The sequence below is a fragment of the Coenobita brevimanus genome, chromosome 77, assembly GCF_032717465.1.
Source record: "Coenobita brevimanus isolate Jiangsu-jjx chromosome 77, ASM3271746v2, whole genome shotgun sequence".
NCBI classification, from domain to species: Eukaryota; Metazoa; Arthropoda; class Malacostraca; order Decapoda; family Coenobitidae; genus Coenobita; species Coenobita brevimanus.
Window position 1 is genome coordinate 10,216,766 of NC_137030.1, and position 20,259 is coordinate 10,237,024.

Consider the following 20,259-nt stretch of genomic DNA (forward strand, 5'->3'; position numbering starts at 1 on the left):
CACCGCCACGAGTGTCTAGTGCAGCTGTATACCGTTCCGTGTGATTCTACTTTGGAATCGAGTGCAATTGAATTTATTTGAGAAATTGTTGCAGTGCTGTGAATCAGTGATGATTTCAATTTATTTAGTAAGTTAATGGCTGCGGTCAGTGAGGAACAGAAAGGTTACGGTCGGTGGCGGGAAGGTGTGTGGTGGTCCGAGGCTGGGCCGTGCTCCAGTGACTCCCGACTCAATCATTCCTTCATTATTAACTTTAACTTAACGTTAATATACAAATTTATTTGATATTCTTGTAATATGCATTTAAGACGCTGTTTCTGCTTAAGTATACTGACTTTTAATAAGAATAACGAACTTTGAGGTTATTAATTGTCTGAGGTACCTTTAACAATGGCAGAGGTGAAGTGCTGGTTTGAAGTTACCCGACATTAAAGACAAGTAATTTATTTGATTGTAAATATTGTGAATATTTGTTTTGAATATATAGATATGAAAACTTTACTTTGTTTGATGATATCTGTGTTTGCCTGGTCAGTAAGGATTTAGTGTGCAATGATGCAAAGAACCTTATAAAACTCTATTGATAATATTTCTGGGGAGCATATTACTGCTCGGTTAAGAGTTTTATGACAAGGTTATTACAGGAGATTTGTTCTTAACATTTCAATTCTTGTATCACCACTTACAGACCTACTGAAACGAGGAGTTAAATCTGTCTGGACTGATAACTGTGAATCCTCTTTCAGTAAACTTAAAGCTATCCTATTCAGTCAGCCAGTGCTCGCTACTCCAAATTTTTGCTAAGCCTTTTAAGATGGCTGTTGACGCAAGTGATACAGGAGCTTGGGCTGTTTTGCTGCAAGTGGATGATCAGGGAATTCAACACCCTGTATCTTATTACAATAAGAAGTTCACTCAACCTCAAAAGAACTACTCAACTATTGAGAAAGAGCTTTTGGCCTTGATTTTGGGTTTACTGTATTTTTCATTTTATTTGCGTTCTGGTTTTGACCCCATAGTCATTTATACCAATCATAACCAGCTGAAATTCCTTAGTAAATTTAAAGATAAAAATCAGAGATTGACAAGATGGAGTCTACTTTTTCAGAGGTATTCATTAGACGTACAACATGTCAAGGAGAAAGAAAATATTATTGCAGATTGCTTATCTAGACTTTAGACAGATTGTTTTAGAGTAATAAATTTCCTTTGTAAGTTTCTTTTTCTTTGTGGGGAGGTGTAACATAGCCTATGATTTCATCATCCCATGTATAATTCTAACTTATGATAGTTTTGTTCGTGATTGCATCATCGTTTGTATGATCCTAATGTACAGTATGCTGCATGTTTGTTCACGATTCGCCACGTGGCTTCCATAGTGACCAGGCTTGCGTGTTCTACCTCACTCCCCCTGCTCCCCCTTATAGTAGAGTAAGTCGTTCTTTCTGTTGTTCAGGGCAGGATTGTAAAATCTTCATCCCCTATGCCTTCATTTGCGCGTCCTTCTTACAAGTTGAATCAAGCTCTGCCAGCCTCCTATATAATGAGCTCAGTCTCTGCATTAGTTGACACTTAGATCTACTCCTCATTCTGTTCACATCTCTATCTACCCCTGTACAGTATATTATTATTGTGGGTGCTCAGGAAGTCTCCTGCCATCAAGATGCTGTATAATTTCAGTATAAGTGTTATTACCATTTTTCTTGTACTGTATAAGCTAAGGCGATAATTCTTAAGCCTGGTAAAGTTTTTGTGTTTACATTGTTTCCATGCTGTCAGCCAGTATTAGTAATATTTTGTATCTGTAATAATATTATATCTTGCCTAACTGAGCATTATCTGCTTTTCTCATTTTATCAGGGCTGACTTAGATAAAGTTGCTCTTGCTAATTTCGTGGTAATAGAGGCTATTGCAGTTAACCATATATGTAACCTTTTTGCCATTACACTATCCTTATGAGTTCTGAATGTTTAGTTGTTAGTTTGAGCATTAAACTTTAACTTGTAATTTTACCTAAGTCTTTTGTTTTGAATCTGGAACTTTGTGGGACAGTACTGATTTTAGTATTCTCAATTGAAGTGTTCATTATCTCTCTCTTTTATTGTTACATACCCTATGATTTCATCATCCTTTGTATTATTCTAATGTACAGTATGCTGCATGTTTGATCACGATTCGCCACGTGGCTTCCATAGTGACCAGGCTTGCGTGTTCTACCTCTTTCCCCCCTTCTTCCCCTTTATAGTAGAGTAAGTCGTTCTTTCTGTTGATCAGAGCAGGAGTGTCGGCTCTTCGTTCTCTGTAGCTTCATTTGTGCGTCCTTCTTGCAAGTTGAATCAAGTTCTGCCGGCCCGTATATAATGAGCTCAGTCTCTACATTAGTTGCCACGTAGATCTACTCCTCATTTTGTTCACATCTCTGCCCTCCCCTGTATACTATATTATTATCTTTGTGAGTGCTCACGAAGTCTCCAGCCATCTAGCTGCTGTATAATTTGAGTATGTGTTATTACCATTTTTCTTGTACTGTATAGCGTGAGGCGTTAATTCGCAGGCCTGGTAAGGTTTTTGTGATTCATGTAAAGTTTTTAATGTCAGCCAGTATTAGTAATATTTTGTATCTGTAATAATAATATATCTTGCTTTAGCTGAGCATTATCCGGTTTTCTCATTTTATCAGGGCTGACTTAGATAAATTTGCTCTTGCTAAATTCGTCTTAATAGAAGCTATTTCAGTTAACCATATATGTAACCTGTTTTGTCATTACATTATCCTTTTGAGTCCTTAATGTTTAGTTGTTAGTTTGAGCATTAAACTTTAACTTGTAATTTTACCTAAGTCTTTTGTTTTGAACCTGGAACTTTCCGGGACACTAGTGATTTTAGTATTCTCACTTGAAGTGTTCACTATCTCTCTCTGTTCCGTAACACAAATTTGGCGACCTCGCCAGGATATTTAGGATATTATCATAATGATATTGCTTGATATTTTGTGACTGATTTATTCATGATGTCTACTATTACTACTCTTGATGAAGCCAAAGATTTTTTGTCAAATGTGCAAACAGTATGTGATGTAGAAAACAGAACAAACAATCAACTTAAGCTTGTTGCTCAACAATTGGGAACTGCTGTTCGATCTCATCATTCTAGAGATCAAATTGTTGACATGATTAATAAAAGCATGTTTAATGTAACTCCCCCAGATGAGCAAACGCAGATTGAAATAGATAAGTTACATGTAGCCCTGCAGGAGGCTCGTGCTAATGAGGATGAGTTTCAAGCTCGTGATAAAGACGCTGAGTTTCAGGCTCCTGCTAAGGAGGCTGAGTTTCAGGCAAAAGTCTAAGGAGCCTGAGTCTCAGGCTCGTATTCAGGAGGCACAGGCACAGGCTCAGGCACAAATTGAACTTGCTAGGATTCAGGCAGACCATGAGTATCGCATGAAACAAGGTGGAACTGGATCATCTAGCTCTGATGATTTTGATGTGACTAAAAATGTTAAACTTGTCCCACCTTTTAATGAATCTGATTCAACAAAGTATTTTCAGTTGTTTTAGAGGGTAGCTACTGGTTTTAATTGGCCCAAAAAGTTTTGGCCAGTACTTCCTCAGAGTGTTCTCACCGGTAAAGCTCAAGTAACTTATGCATCTTTGCCTCAGGATCAATCTGGTATTTATGATGTAGTTAAGAGCTTGATTCTTAAGGAATATGAGCTTGTTCCTAAAGCCTATAGAGTAAAATTGGGACAACTTATAAGCAAAATAAACAGTCCCATGTTGAGTATGCAATAATCAAAGATCTGTTAGAGCAGTGGTTAAATTCTAAGAATGTAACTTCTGATTTTGGTAAATTTAAGCAGATGATTTTGATGGAGGACTTCAAAAGGTATATTAATAAAGATGTAAGCCTATATCTTGATGAGAAAAGAATAGATAATTTGTCTCATGCTGCAGCTTTAGCTGATGAATATATTCTCACTCACAAGAGATATCCTAAAGAAAAAAGAAAAGCTGAGAGTAAGTACATTGCCTCTACTCAGAGTACAGGTAACAGGAAAGAGAATAAAGATGATGTTTCTCAGGAAGTAAATACCAGCTCCACCTCTAGAATTCAGAAAAGTAAATGTACTTATTGTAGTAAGCTTGGTCATACTATGGAGAAATGTTTCAGGAGACAGCGTGATGTGAACAAAAAGGAGTCTATAAATATTCAGTCAATTAGTCTAGTGTCCACCCTTCACAGTTCCTAGAATTCTTGAACCGAGTTGACTGAACCTGCTTTGAGGATTGAATTAAATTCTCGTGACGAAGCTCCTCTTTTCAGCAGTAACGTGGGTGACACTCTCAACGAGTTCATGTGCTAATTTCCTCTCTGATGGTTTTGTCAGTCCTCTGGACAATAATGACAGGAAATCAGTTAAAATATACCGTGATACAGGTGTTTGCCAGTCCCTTATGCTGACCAGTGTTCTACGCTCTAATGTTAATTCCTCTGATGAAACTAATCTTACAAGGTGTAGGGAATAATTACTTCTCTGTCCCTCTGTGCAGAGTGAATTTAGTCTGGTTTTGTTAATGGTTAAGTTATGGTTGGGTTGGTTGAGACACTCCCAATGTCAGGTCAAGTGTGTCCAGCTCCTCAGTTGTCTAGTGAACCAGTGACTGCGACCCAGGATTGTGATGTCCCTGATGTGTTCTCTGCATGTGCTGTCACTAGGGCTGTCTAAAGTTACTAGTGACTTAGAGGATAATGATGACGATTATGTTATCCTAGCTGATACTTTTCTTGCTAATTTGGACCACTCACCAGATGAGGCAGTACCCCGTAGAGTTGATAATTTGTCTAGTCAAGAGTTGGTTGAGTTGCAGGTTGCTGACCCTGAGTTGAAAGGTCTAGCTAACTCTGCTTGCAGTGAGGAAGAGTCAGCTGGTGCTTCTACTTGTTATTATATAAAGTCAAGAGTACTTATGAGAAAGTGGAGACCCCCCAACAGCATCAGCCGACTGTGAATGGGAGGTTGTACATCAAGTTGTCATCCCTCGTGTTTGTAGGCAGGATATCATTAGAGTGGCTCATGATTCCAGTTTGGCAGGACACCGTGGAGTGAGGAAGACTGTGGCACGCATTTTGAAACACTTCTACTGGCCAGGTATCTTCCGAGATGTTTCATGGTATTGTAAGTCTTGTCACACCTGTCAAGTTGTGGGGAAGTGTAATCAGACCGAAAAGGTTGTACCTCTAGTTCCCATTCCTCCTTTTGAGGCGCCATTCACCCTTGTGTTGGTGGATATTGTGGGCCCTCTTCCTAAGACTTCTTCAGGATTTTCTTATGTTTTGGCCCTGATTGATATGGCTACTCGTTATCATGAAGCCATTCCACTTAGAAATATCTCAGCAAAGAATATGGTTAAGGAAATGCTAGGGTTCTTCACCAAGTTTGGTCTGCCCAAGGAGGTACAGTCAGACCGGGGAAGTAATTTCATGTCAAATGTTTTCAAGCAGTCTCTGAAAGAGTTGGGCATCACCCAGATCACGTCTTCAGTTTACCATCCCCAGACACAGGAAGCGTTGGCGAGATATCATCAAACACTCAAATCGATGCTCAGGAAATACTGTTTGTAACAGCAGAAAGATTAGGATAAAGGTCTTCCATTCGTTGTATTTGCCGCAAGAGAATCTCCAAATGAATCACTGGGCTTCTCACCCTTTGAACTACTGTTTGGCCATGAAGTAAGAGGATCCCTTAAGCTACTCAAGGAATGCTGGCTGTCGGAGGAAGATGACGTCAACCTGCTGGAGTATGTGATGAAGTTCAAAGAATGGCTCTTTACTGCTTTACAGCTGCCGAGAAAGAATTTAGGAGCTGCTCAGGAGAAGATGAAGACTTGGTATGATAAGAAGTCCAGGTTACGCCACTTTCAGCCAGGAGATCAGGTTTTGATTCTGCTACCAGTGCATGGGCAACCTCTTCAGGCCAAGTTTAGTGGTCCTTATTTCGTGGAGAAGAAACTCAGTGATGTCAACTATGTCATCGCCACACCAGATCGTTGAAAGAACAGGCAACTTTGTCACATCAACATGCTAAAGTTATATCACAGGCGGGACGAAAATAACCCCCCCGCTGAGGGGGGTCACCTTGACGTGGTGGCGGGGCTTGAAGCGTGGCTGGCAGTGCCACCTACTTTGGAGGCATGCCTACCTTTGTAGGGTTCGGCATTTGTCAGTGTCGTGGACCAAGCACCCCCTACATCACTGGTAGAGGAGGCCTACTGGTGATGTCAGTCCTTGCCCATTTCCCATCTATGGCGGGACTGTTGCCTCCCCACGTGTTTGCCGTGCATGGCATCCCGTAATGCTGGGAGACGGGAGTCCTGGAGGTTGAGTGATGCTGCATGGTGCGCCCTGCAGCTAGCAATACACCTCTTTGGTCCCTTATTCTGGCTAGACGGGTGGCCTGGTTGGGCCCGACCAGGTCAATCGGCTGGTCACTGGCTAGCCATCCAGGCTAGTCACCTAGTGGCTTTAGGGTCAAGCGGGCACTGGGGGACCTGGTGGCTCCTATCGTCCTGGAGTCACCCTTGTCAGGGTCCCTTGGTGGTTACCTGCGTATACTTTCCCACTACCTCTGGGGTCGCCAGTGGTGCTTTCCCTGGCATATGGCCCCCCCTTGTTGGGCTCCATGGTGGGTGGAGGGGTGGGGGAATGAAGGTTGTTTTTTATTACATATGGCTTCCTCCAACATTCTTGCGGCTGACGACCCTGGCTCCGTCCCTGACCATCCTTCACAGTCTCCCTCCTGTGTGCCTCGTGTGCCTCTGGCTGGTGTGGCCCACATTGCCACCTTGGAACCATACCTGCCTGGTTCCAGTGGTTTCCGGTCAGTGGCCACTACAAAGAAGAAGAGCCGGCAACAGACATCGTCATCTTGTGGACATGCCCGTGAGGTCCTGCCAGGTGTCTATGAGAGGATTGATTTCCCAAGGTACTACACCATTTGCACTTTGGATGGTCAGCCTATTGGGAATCTAGACATTTTTACTGTTCATCGGCGCATTGTGTCAATCTGTGGCAGAGAACCGAAGATTTCACCTCAGGGGGATGGTGGCCTCCTAGTGGAGGTTACATCCCCTGAAGAGGGTTCCCGGCTGGCTGCCCAGTGTAAGGACCCGGATGCACTGTTCACTTGTGTTCCTCATGCCTTTTTTAATCAAAGTCGAGGTGTTGTTTTCTCGAAAAACTTATTGCGTTACAGTGAAGAGAAGCTGCTTGAAGAACTCCAGGTCCACAGGGTCGTTAAAGTGGAGAGATTTCAGAAGAAGGTTGATGGTATTCTTACCCCAACTCCATCCTTGTTGCTGACGTTCGACTGTACCGTTCTGCCTTCATCCATCAAGGTGGCTTGGTTGTCCCTTAGGGTCAAACCCTTTGTCCCAAATCCACGACGCTGCTACCACTGTCAGATGTACGGGCATGTTGGGCGAGTCTGTCGTCGTTTGCAACAGGGCCTCCCAGTGGTGTGTGTCAGTTGTGGAGCATCCACTCATGCAGGACAGGACTGTCCTGGACCTGTTTGTTGTTTGCACTGTGGTGAGGCACATCCTGCTTCATCTAAAGACTGTGCCCGGTTTTGCTTGGAGAAGGAGATCCTCCTCATCCGTAATCGGGATAAAATAAGCTTTCCTGAGGCCAGGAGTAGAGCCATGTCATCTGTTTTCCGTAACGGAGTGTCTTATGCATCAGTTTTGTCCAGTCATAGCCGTCCTCGTCGTCCTGTCCAGCAGCAGACCCGAGTTCCTCCTGTTGTGTCAGCTCCTATGCCTTCATCTGCTGATTCCATGTCAGTGCAACAATCTCCCGCACTTGAGACGGTTGCCACTACAGTTCAAGACTCGACCTCTACATCAATGGTATCCCCTGGTAGTCATGGTGCACATTCTTCATTTGCTAAACGTCATCGTGGTTCCTCAGAGACTTTGAGTCTTGAAGATCCTCCAAGCAAGGTGTCGGTCGTGGAGTTCACATCCTCTGTAGTTAGTCCATCTGTGCAACAGCCCTCGGACCCTGCTTCTGGGTCTTCGAGGGCTTCTGGGGTGTCAGGTCAGTCTGGCACCTCTTCCTCCGGGGAATCGGATGTTCCTCCTCCGGTTACCTCTGAGGATCCTGTCCTGCCCCCTCCACGTTTGGAGGCCAGGACCCCAATCCCTCCTGCTCGACCTCTTGGTTCACTGGGGGCCCCGGGCAGGGTTCGGAGTAGCTCTTCCTCTCCTGCTGGGCAGCGACGGGTGTCTGTGAAGTCTCCCAACACTTCGCAGACCCCAGGCAGTCGTTCTAGCCATGCTGCTGCCCGTGGCAAGCCCCTTAGTGGGCGTATCCGCATTCCCAAGAAGATTGTCTCCCAGGGTCGCTCAGTGGTTTCCACTAAGTGACCCTTTCTTTTGTGTATATAGTTCCTCCATTTTAATATCTTTAGTATTTTTTTTTATGGTCTTCTGTTTGTCCCTCTCCCCTGCCCCTTTTTATTTCAGTAGTTTTAATGGCTAATATTATTCAATGGAACTGCCGTGGTTTACGAGCCAACTGGGAGGAACTCCGTTGGCTTCTGGCTGAGTATTCACCTGTGTGTGTTTGCCTACAAGAGACAATGGTTGGTGATGCTGCGCCTCCCAGTCCACCTGGTTACCAGGTTTTTTATTCAGATCCTCTTCCTGGACAAGGTCATGGTGGGGGTGTGGCTATTCTAGTACGCAGTGACATACCTTTCACTGCTGTGAATCTTAACACTCCACTGCAGGCTGTTGCTCTCCAGATTTTCCTTCCCCGTCGTTATACTGTGTGCTCTTTGTACCTCCCTCCTAGTGCCACTATTGAGAGGGTTGATCTTGAAAATCTTATTCGTGCACTTCCCTCACCCTATTTCTTGCTGGCTGACATGAACAGTCATCATCCCCTGTGGGGTGGCTCCACAGCTGATGCTAGAGGTACTATGTTAGCCTCCATGGTGGAGGATGTGGACCTGTACATTTTAAATTCTGGTGAAGTTACTTACTTCCATAGTCAAACGGGTATTTTTACTTCTATTGATTTGTCTCTGTGCTCTGCAGGGGTAGCCCTGAATTTTACATGGGCTGTGTTACCAGACTTACATGGCAGTGACCACTTCCCTATTTTATTAAGATCGACACAGAGTGCGAGTCGGCGTCGTCTTCCCCGCTGGCGCTTGGATAGGGCGGTCTGGCCGGTTTTTGAGGAGCTGTGTTCCCCGAACCGATGTGTGGAGGATTTTGTCAGCACTGATGCTGCTGTTGAGTATTTCACAGACTTAATACACTCGGCGGCACTGCAGAGTATTCCGAGAACAGCTGGTCACTTTCCTTGCCGTCCAGTTCCCTGGTGGACTGATGAGTGTGCTTCTGCTGTTCGGGCTAAACGTGCTGCTTTCTCCCGACTTCGTCGTCACCGAGGTGACCCTGGTTACTTAGCGGCATATAGGAGGGCCCGAGCTCATGCCCGGCGGGTTATGAAGGAGGCTAGGAGGAAGTCTTAGGCATCATTTGTTTCTTCAATTTCTTCACAGACTCCTCTCACAAAAGTGTGGAAACGGGTGAGGAAGATTTCCGGGAAATTTCCTGTTCCCTCTCCTCCTGTTTTATCTCATGCAGGTGTGGTGGTGGCTCATTCTTCGTCTGTTGCCGAGATATTTGCAGCTCATTTTGCTAATGTCTCTAGGAAGGACACCTCATCCCCGTCGGCACGCCGCCGACGGTACCTGGAATCTTTGGGCATTAGTTTTCCATCTACTGCGGAGGAGTCATATAATGTTGCTTTTTCTGCTTCTGAACTTCAGATGGCATTGTCGCAGTGTCGCGACTCGTCTCCAGGCTTGGATGATGTTCCATATGCCTTCTTACACCACTTGCCTGATGCAGGCCTTCATTTTCTGTTGTCACTGTATAACAGAATTTGGTGCAATGGTGGGTTTCCGACCTCATGGGGTGTTGCTGTGGTTCTCCCCATCCCTAAGCCAGGTAAGGATCACTTGCAGGCCACTAATTATCGCCCTATCTCGCTGACATCTTGCCTTTGTAAGGTCCTCGAAAAGATGGTGAATAGTCGGCTCATGTGGTACTTAGAGAAGGGTGGTTACTTGTCTCCAGTCCAGTGTGGGTTTCGGATGATGCGGTCGACCACAGATGCTCTCCTTTCTTTAGAATCTTCCATCTGCCAGGCTTTTGCAACTAACCAGCATCATATCACAGTGTTCTTTGATTTGGAGAGGGCGTACGACACTTCCTGGCGTCATGGTATATTGCAATCTCTTTATGAGTTTGGTCTCCGTGGGCAACTCCCCACTTTTATACGGGAGTTTTTATCTAATCGTTTTATTCGGGTCCTAGTCGGTAGTGAGCTGTCTACTTCACGTCCCCTTGAGGATGGTGTGCCACAAGGGAGCATACTAAGTGTTACCCTTTTCGCAGTGGCAATTAACAGCGTTATTTCTGTGCTCCCTGATGGTGTTAGTGGCTCTCTCTATGTTGACGATTTATCAATCTCTGTCACTGCCTCACGGATGTCAATGGCAGAAAGGAGGATGCAGATGGCTCTCAACCGTGTCTCTAGATGGGCTGATGAACGAGGTTTTCGATTTTCCTTCAAGAAGACCGTTGCCATGCATTTTTGTCGTGTTCGTGGAGTCCACCCTGACCCAAACCTTTTTTTAGATGGGCGTCGTATTTCGTGTTTAAAGGAAACCCGGTTTTTAGGGCTGATTTTTGACAGCCGGTTGACTTGGGTCCCTCACTTGAGGTACGTAAAAGCTGAGTGTCTCAGAGCATTGGGTCTCTTGAAAGTTTTAGCGCACACATACTGGGGAGCTGATCGCAAGACCCTCCTCCTCTTGCATCAGTCTCTGATTTTATCCAAACTTCATTATGGATGTGAAGTTTATTCCTCTGCCTCAGAAGCCCGGCTTCGTATTTTAGATTCCATACATCATGCTGGTGTTCGTCTCGCCACTGGGGCATTCCGATCTTCCCCGATTTAGAGTTTGTTGGCTGATGCTGGTGTCCTTCCTCTAGACTTGCTCCGCTCTTCTCTTTTGATGAGATGTTGGTATCGCTTATCTCGTCTCCCAGACTCCGTGCCCTTTCTCAAGGTCTCTCAAGATTCTCGGTCACCTATTTTTGCCACTCGGCCATCCTTTCCAAAGCCCTTTGGTTTCAGGGTGCAGTCGATTATGTCTAGCTTCTCTGTTCCTTCTGTGCCGATCACTCCCCACCGTGTCCCGAGGGTGGGCTACTGGCTTCTCCCCAGGGTGACATTTTGTCGTTTCTTCTCATCCAGTAAGGCCTCCCTTCCTCCTCAGGTTTTATTTTCTCTGGTTTTAGAGCATGCCTCTTCTCATGGGGACTCCATACCAGTTTATACTGATGGATCTAAGTCTGATGCGGGTGTGGGCTTTGGTGTGGTGTTTCCCACCTTCTGTCGAGGTGGGAGCCTCCCTGTGACTGCTTCTGTTTTTACGGCTGAGCTGACTGCTATTTTATTTGCCCTTCAGATTCTCTTCACTCTCCCCCACACTGCTTTTACTGTTTTTAGTGACTCACGAAGTGCTCTTTCTGCAATGGAGTCTTTTAATCCCTCTCATCCTTTGGTTTTATCCATTTTAGAGTGGCTTTTCCTTTTAGGGCGTCGTGGACGTCGTGTAGATTTCTGTTGGGTTCCAGCTCATGTAGGAGTGGCAGGGAATGAACCAGCTGATCAGCTGGCCAAGGCGGCAGCGGCTCGTCCCCCTCTTGCACAGTCCCCTCTGTATCGTCTGCCTGCTGCAGATATACGCTCCTTTATTGCCTTCAGAGTTTGGTGCTGTTGGCAGGAGCATTGGGATGCTGTGGGTGCCAATAAGTTGCGCTCGATTTGCCAGAAGGTGGGCTCATTCAGTTACCAGGGCTTCCCTCGTCAATGGGAGACTGCTTTGTGCCGCCTCCGCATTGGCCACACCCGTTTCTCTCACGATTTTTTAATGGAGAGGACTCCTCCTCCATTCTGTGATGACTGTCTGGTTCCCTTGACTGTTCGGCACCTGTTGGTGGAGTGTCCTAGTCTTGAGGATTTACGGCGTCGGTTCCTCTCTGACCACCAAACGGATGGAGGTGAGTATCATCTTTCCTCGATGCTTGGAGAGGATGCCTGTGCCTTGGGAGGGGCAACCCTCTCCTTTGTCAAGGAGGCAGGACTTCTTAAAGATATTTAGATTTTCTCCTTTTTTATTGGCTTATCCTCTATTTTTTTTTTTTTTTGCTTTTTACTTCTTTGTTATACGGCGGCATATGACCCTGGCAGTTGCGCCGCCATGATTATTATTAAAAAAAAAAAAAAAAAAAAAAACAGTCAGCACTGTAGCTGTTCCACCCGAGTCTGCAAGTGAAGTTCTCCCATGCAGTATGAGCCTGAGTGACAGTTTGGGGAAGAATCTTGACATCATGAATGATCTCTAGACTAAGCTTTCTCATCTAGCTCCCGAGGAAAGGCAGGAGTTTTCGGCATTACTGCAGGAGTACCCGCAGGTGTTCCGTGACACTCCAGGAAGAACTACTGTGTTGATGCATGATGTCGATGTTGGAGACGCAAAGCCAAATAAACTGCCTCCTTACCGTGTGAACCCAGTGAAAGTTCCTCTCATCAAGAAGGAGCTTGGCTATCTGTTGGACCACAAGATGATTGAGCCCTGTCAGAGCGAGAGGAGTTCTCCTGTCACTCTAGTCCCTAAACCAGGTGGGTCACAGCGGCTTTGCATCGACTACAGACGTGTTAATCAGATAACCAAAACAGACACTAACCCTCTCCCTCGCGTGGAATATTGCGTAGACAAGATCGGAAAGGCTATTTACGTAAGTTTGATTTGTTAAAGGGATACTGGCAAGTACCTATGACTGATCGTGCTAGGGAGATCTCATGTTTTGTAACACTAGGAAAGACTTTTGCATGTTCTGTAATGCCATATGGTATGAAGAATGCACCAGCCACTTTTCAGAAGCTCATGAATGTTGTAACAGAGGGTTTGGCAGGGTGTGTTGTTTAAATTGATGTTGTATTAATCTTCAGTGACAACTGGAAAGATCACCTATGACATGTCAGTAAATTTCTTGAGCGTTTGGTTCAGGCTAATCTTCTAGCTAATTTCTCAAAGTGTGAGTTTGGTCAAGCTAAAGTTCAGTACCTTGGGAACGTAATTGGTGATGGACACGTTGCACCACCAGGAGCTAAGGTTCAGGTTATAAGTGATCTTCCCAGACTTAAAGTAGGAAAGAGCTACAAAGATTTTTGGGAATGGTAGGTTATTACAGGAGATTTGTTCTTAACATTTCAATTTTTGTATCACCACTTACAGACCAACTGAAACGGGGAGTTAAATCTGTCTGGACTGATAACTGTGAATCCTCTTTCAGTAAACTTCAAGCTATCCTATTCAGTCAGCCAGTGCTCACTACTCCAAATTTTTGCTAAGCCTTTTAAGATGGCTGTTGACGCAAGTGATACAGGAGCTTGGGCTGTTTTGCTGCAAGGGGATGATCAAGGTATTGAACACCCTGTATCTTATTACAATAAGAAGTTCACTCCACCTCAAAAGAACTACTCAACTATTGAGAAAGAGCTTTTGGCCTTTATTTTGGGTTTACTGTATTTTTCATTTTATTTGTGTTCTGGTTTTGACCCCATAGTCATTTATACCGATCATAACCAGCTGAAATTCCTTAGTAAATTTAAAGATAAAAATCAGAGATTGACAAGATGGAGTCTACTTTTTCAGGGGTATTTATTAGACGTACAACATGTCAAGGAGAAAGAAAATATTATTGCAGATTGCTTATCTAGACTTTAGACAGATTGTTTTAGAGTAATAAATTTCCTTTGTAAGTTTCTTTTTCTTTGTGGGGAGGTGTAACATAGCCTATGATTTCATCATCCCATGTATATTTCTAACTTATGATAGTTTTGTTCGTGATTGCATCATCGTTTGTATGATCCTAATGTATAGTATGCTGCATGTTTGTTCACGATTCGCCACGTGGCTTCCATAGTGACCAGGCTTGCGTGTTCTACCTCACTCCCCCCTGCTCCCCCTTATAGTAGAGTAAGTCGTTCTTTCTGTTGTTCAGGGCAGGATTGTTAAATCTTCATCCCCTATGCCTTCATTTGCGCGTCCTTCTTACAAGTTGAATCAAGCTCTGCCGGCCTCCTATATAATGAGCTCAGTCTCTGCATTAGTTGACACTTAGATCTACTCCTCATTCTGTTCACATCTCTATCTCCCCCTGTACAGTATATTATTATTGTGGGTGCTCAGGAAGTCTCCTGCCATCAAGATGCTGTATAATTTCAGTATAAGTGTTATTACCATTTTTCTTGTACTGTATAAGCTAAGGCGATAATTCTTAAGCCTGGTAAAGTTTTTGTGTTTACATTGTTTCCATGCTGTCAGCCAGTATTAGTAATATTTTGTATCTGTAATAATAATATATCTTGCTTTAACTGAGCATTATCCGGTTTTCTCATTTTATCAGGGCTGACTTAGATAAATTTCCTCTTGCTAAGTTCGTCTTAATAGAAGCTATTTCAGTTAACCATATATGTAACCTGTTTTGTCATTACATTATCCTTTTGAGTCCTTAATGTTTAGTTGTTAGTTTGAGCATTAAACTTTAACTTCTTATTTTACCTAATTCTTTTGTTTTGAACCTAGAACTTTGCGGGACAGTAGTGATTTTAGTATTCTCACTTGAAGTGTTCACTATCTCTCTCTGTTCCATAACACAAATTTGGCGACGTCGCCAGGATATTTAGGATATTATCATAATGATATTGCTTGATATTTTGTGACTGATTTATTCATGATGTCTACTATTACTACTCTTGATGAAGCCAAAGATTTTTTCTCAAATGTGCAAACAGTGTGTGATGTAGAAAACAGAAAAAACAATCAACTTAAGCTTGTTGCTCAACAATTGGGAACTGCTGTTCGATCTCATCATTCTAGAGATCAAATTGTTGACATGATTAATAAAAGCTTGTTTAATGTAACTCCCCCAGATGAGCAAACGCAGATTGAAATAGATAAGTTACATCTAGCCCTGCAGGAGGCTCGTGCTAAGGAGGATGAGTTTCAAGCTCGTGATAAAGAGGCTGAGTTTCAGGCTCGTGCTAAGGAGGCTGAGTTTCAGGCAAAAGTCTAAGGAGCCTGAGTCTCGGGCTCGTATTCAGGAGGCACAGGCACAGGCTCAGACACAAATTGAACTTGCTAGGATTCAGGCAGACCATGAGTATCGCATGAAACAAGGTGGAACTGGATCATCTAGCTCTGGTGATTTTGATGTGGCCAAAAATGTTAAACTTGTCCCTCCTTTTAATGAATCTGATTTAACAAAGTATTTTCAGTTGATTTACAGGGTAGCTACAGGTTTTAATTGGCCCAAAAAGTATTGGCCAGTACTTCTTCAGAGTGTTCTCACCGGTAAAGCTCAAGTAACTTATGCATCTTTGCCTCAGGATCAATCTGATATTTATGATGTAGTTAAGAGCTTGATTCTTAAGGAATATGAGCTTGTTCCTGAAGCCTATAGAGTAAAATTGGGACAACTTATAAGCAAAATAAACAATCCCATGTTGAGTATGCAATAATCAAAGATCTGTTAGAGCAGTGGTTAAATTCTAAGAATGTAACTTCTGATTTTGGTAAATTTAAGCAGATGATTTTGATGGAGGACTTCAAAAGGTATATTAATAAAGATGTAAGCCTATATCTTGATGAGAAAAGAATAGATAATTTGTCTCATGCTGCAGCTTGAGCTGGTGAATATATTCTCACTCACAAGAGATATCCTAAAGAAAAAAGAAAAGCTGAGAGTAAGTACATTGCCTCTACTCAGAGTACAGGTAACAGGAAAGAGAATAAAGATGATGTTTCTCAGGAAGTAAATACCAGCTCCACCTCTTGAATTCAGAAAAGTAAATGTACTTATTGTAGTAAGCTTGGTCATACTATGGAGAAATGTTTCAGGAGACAACGTGATGTGAACAAAAAGGAGTCTTTAAATATTCAGTCAATTGGTCTAGTGTCAACCCTTGACAGTTCCCAGAATTCTTGAACCGAGTTGACTGAACCTGCTTTGAGGGTTGAATTAATTTCTCGTGACGAAGCTCCTCTTTTCAGCAGTAACGTGGGTGACACTCTCAAGAGTTCATGTGCTAATTTCCTCTCTGATGGTTTTGTCAGTCCTCTGGACAATAATGACAGGAAATCAGTTAAAATATACCGTGATACAGGTGTTTGCCAGTCCCTTATGCTGACCAGTGTTCTACGCCCTAATGTTAATTCCTCTGATGAAACTAATCTTACAAGGTGTAGAGGATAATTACTTCTCTGTCCCTCTGTGCAGAGTGAATTTAGTCTGGTTTTGTTAATGGTTCCGTTATGGTTGGGTTGGTTGAGACACTCCCAATGTCAGGTCAAGTGTGTCCAGCTCCTCAGTTGTCTAGTGAACCAGTGACTGCTACCCAGGATTGTGATGTCCCTGATGTGTTCTCTGCATGTGCTGTCACTAGGGCTGTCTAAAGTTACTGGTGACTTAGAGGATAATGATGATGATGATGTTATCCTAGCTGACACTTTTCTTTCTAATTTGGACCACTCACCAGATGAGGCAGTACCCCGTAGTGTTGATAATTTGTCTAGTCAAGAGTTGGTTGTTGCAGGTTGCTGACCCTGAGTTGAAAGGTCTAGCTAACTCTGCTTGCAGTGAGGAAGTCAGCTGGTGCTTCTACTTGTTATTATATAAAGTCAGGAGTACTTATGAGAAAGTGGAGACCCCCCAACAGCATCAGCCGACTGTCAATGGGAGGTTGTACATCAAGTTGTCATCCCTCGTGTTTGTAGGCAGGATATCATTAGAGTGGCTCATGATTCCAGTTTGGCAGGACACCGTGGAGTGAGGAAGACTGTGGCACGCATTTTGAAACACTTCTACTGGCCAGGTATCTTCCGAGATGTTTCATGGTATTGCAAGTCTTGTCACACCTGTCAAGTTGTGGGGATGTGTAATCAGACCGAAAAGGTTGTACCTCTAGTTCCCATTCCTTCTTTTGAGGCGCCATTCACCCTTGTGTTGGTGGATATTGTGGGCCCTCTTCCTAAGACCTCTTCAGGATTTTCTTATGTTTTGGCAATGATTGATATGGCTACTCGTTATCATGAAGCCATTCCACTTAGAAATATCTCAGCAAAGAATATGGTTAAGGAAATGCTAGGGTTCTTCACCAAGTTTGGTCTGCCCAAGGAGGTACAGTCAGACCGGGGAAGTAATTTCATGTCAAATGTTTTCAAGCAGTCTCTGAAAGAGTTGGGCATCACCCAGATCACGTCTTCAGTTTACCATCCCCAGACCCAGGAAGCGTTGGCTAGATATCATCAAACACTCAAATCGATGCTCAGGAAATACTGTTTGTAACAGCACAAACTTTAGGATAAAGGTCTTCCATTCGTTGTATTTGCCGCAAGAGAATCTCCAAATGAATCACTGGGCTTCTCACCCTTTGAACTACTGTTTGGCCATGAAGTAAGAGGATCCCTTAAGCTACTCGAGGAATGCTGGCTGTCGGAGGAAGATGACGTCAACCTGCTGGAGTATGTGATGAAGTTCAAAGAATGGCTCTTTACTGCTTTACAGCTGCCGAGAAAGAATTTAGGAGCTGCTCAGGAGAAGATGAAGACTTGGTATGATAAGAAGTCCAGGTTACGCCACTTTCAGCCAGGAGATCAGGTTTTGATTCTGCTACCAGTGCATGGGCAACCTCTTCAGGCCAAGTTTATTGGTCCTTATTTCGTGGAGAAGAAACTCCGTGATGTCAACTATGTCATCGCCACACCAGATCGTTGAAAGAACAGGCAACTTTGTCACATCAACATGCTAAAGTTATATCACAGGCGGGACGAAAATAACCCAGTCTGCACTGTAGCTGTTCCACCCGAGTCTGGAAGTGAAGTTCTCCCATGCAGTATGAGCCTGAGTGACAGTTTGGGGAAGAATCTTGATATCATGAATGATCTCTAGACTAAGCTTTCTCATCTAGCTCCCGAGGAAAGGCAGGAGTTTTCGGCATTATTGAAGGAGTACCCGCAGGTGTTCCGTGACACTCCAGGAAGAACTACTGTGTTGATGCATGATGTCGATGTTGGAGACGCAAAGCCAAATAAACTGCCTCCTTACCGTGTGAACCCAGTGAAAGTTCCTCTCATCCAGAAGGAGCTTGGCTATCTGTTGGACCACAAGATGATTGAGCCCTGTCAGAGCGAGAGGAGTTCTCCTGTCACTCTAGTCCCTAAACCAGGTGGGTCACAGCGGCTTTGCATCGACTACAGACGTGTTAATCAGATAACCAAAACAGACACTAACCCTCTCCCTCGCGTGGAAGATTGCGTAGACAAGATCGGAAAGGCTATTTACGTAAGTTTGATTTGTTAATGGGATACTGGCAAGTACCTATGACTGATCGTGCTAGGGAGATCTCATGTTTTGTAACACTAGGAAAGACTTTTGCATGTTCTGTAATGCCATATGGTATGAAGAATGCACCAGCCACTTTTCAGAAGCTCATGAATGTTGTAACAGAGGGTTTGGCAGGGTTTGTTGTTTAAATTGATGTTGTATTAATCTTCAGTGACAACTGGAAAGATCACCTATGCCATGTCAGTAAATTTCTTGAGTTTGGTTCAGGCTAATCTTGTAGCTAATTTCTCAAAGTGTGAGTTTGGTCAAGCTAAAGTTCAGTACCTTGGGAACGTAATTGGTGATGGACACGTTGCACCACCAGGAGCTAAGGTTCAGGTTATAAGTGATCTTCCCAGACCTAAAAGTAGGAAAGAGCTACAAAGATTTTTGGGAATGGTAGGTTATTACAGGAGATTTGTTCTTAACATTTCAATTCTTGTATCACCACTTACAGACCTACTGAAACGGGGAGTTAAATCTGTCTGACTGATAACTGTGAATCCTCTTTCAGTAAACTTCAAGCTATCCTATTCAGTCAGCCAGTGCTCGCTACTCCAAATTTTTGCTAAGCCTTTTAAGATGGCTGTTGACGCAAGTGATACAGGAGCTTGGGCTGTTTTGCTGCAAGTGGATGATCAGGGTATTCAACACCCTGTATCTTATTACAATAAGAAGTTCACTCCACCTCAAAAGAACTACTCAACTATTGAGAAAGAGCTTTTGGCCTTGATTTTGGATTTACTGTATTTTTCATTTTATTTGTGTTCTGGTTTTGACCCCATAGTCATTTATACCGATCATAACCAGCTGAAATTCCTTAGTAAATTTAAAGATAAAAATCAGAGATTGACAAGATGGAGTCTACTTTTTCAGGGGTATTCATTAGACGTACAACATGTCAAGGAGAAAGAAAATATTATTGCAGATTGCTTATCTAGACTTTAGACAGATTGTTTTAGAGTAATACATTTCCTTTGTAAGTTTCTTTTTCTTTGTGGGGAGGTGTAACATAGAAAAATGATTTCATCATCCCATGTATAATTCTAACTTATGATAGTTTTGTTCGTGATTGCATCATCGTTTATATGATCCTAATGTACAGTATGCTGCATGTTTGTTCACGATTCGCAACGTGGCTTCCATAGTGACCAGGCTTGCGTGTTCTACATCACTCCCCCCTGCTCCCCTTTATAGTAGAGTAAGTCGTTCTTTCTGTTGTTCAGGGCAGGATTGTTAAATCTTCATCCCCTATGCCTTCATTTGCGCGTCCTTCTTACAGGTTGAATCAAGCTCTGCCAGCCTCCTATATAATGAGCTCAGTCTCTGCATTAGTTGACACTTAGATCTACTCCTCATTCTCTTCACATCTCTATCTCCCCCTGTACAGTATATTATTATTGTGGGTGCTCAGGAAGTCTCCTGCCATCAAGATGCTGTATAATTTCAGTATAAGTGTTATTACCATTTTTATTGTACTGTATAAGCTAAGGCGATAATTCTTAAGCCTGGTAAAGTTTTTGTGTTTACATTGTTTCCATGCTGTCAGCCAGTATTAGTAATATTTTGTATCTGTAATAATATTATATCTTGCTTTAACTGAGCATTATCTGCTTTTCTCATTTTATCAGGGCTGACTTAGATAAAGTTGCTCTTGCTAATTTGGTGGTAATAGAGGCTATTGCAGTTAACCATATATGTAACCTTTTTGCCACT

The 20,259-nt window shown here is 43.3% G+C and overlaps 1 protein-coding gene across 1 annotated transcript in view; it reads left to right on the plus strand.

The window, feature by feature from the left end:
- LOC145408447 (uncharacterized) overlaps positions 1-20,259 on the plus strand; it is a 63,161-nt gene that overhangs the window by 3,835 nt on the left and 39,067 nt on the right. The window lies entirely within an intron of this gene.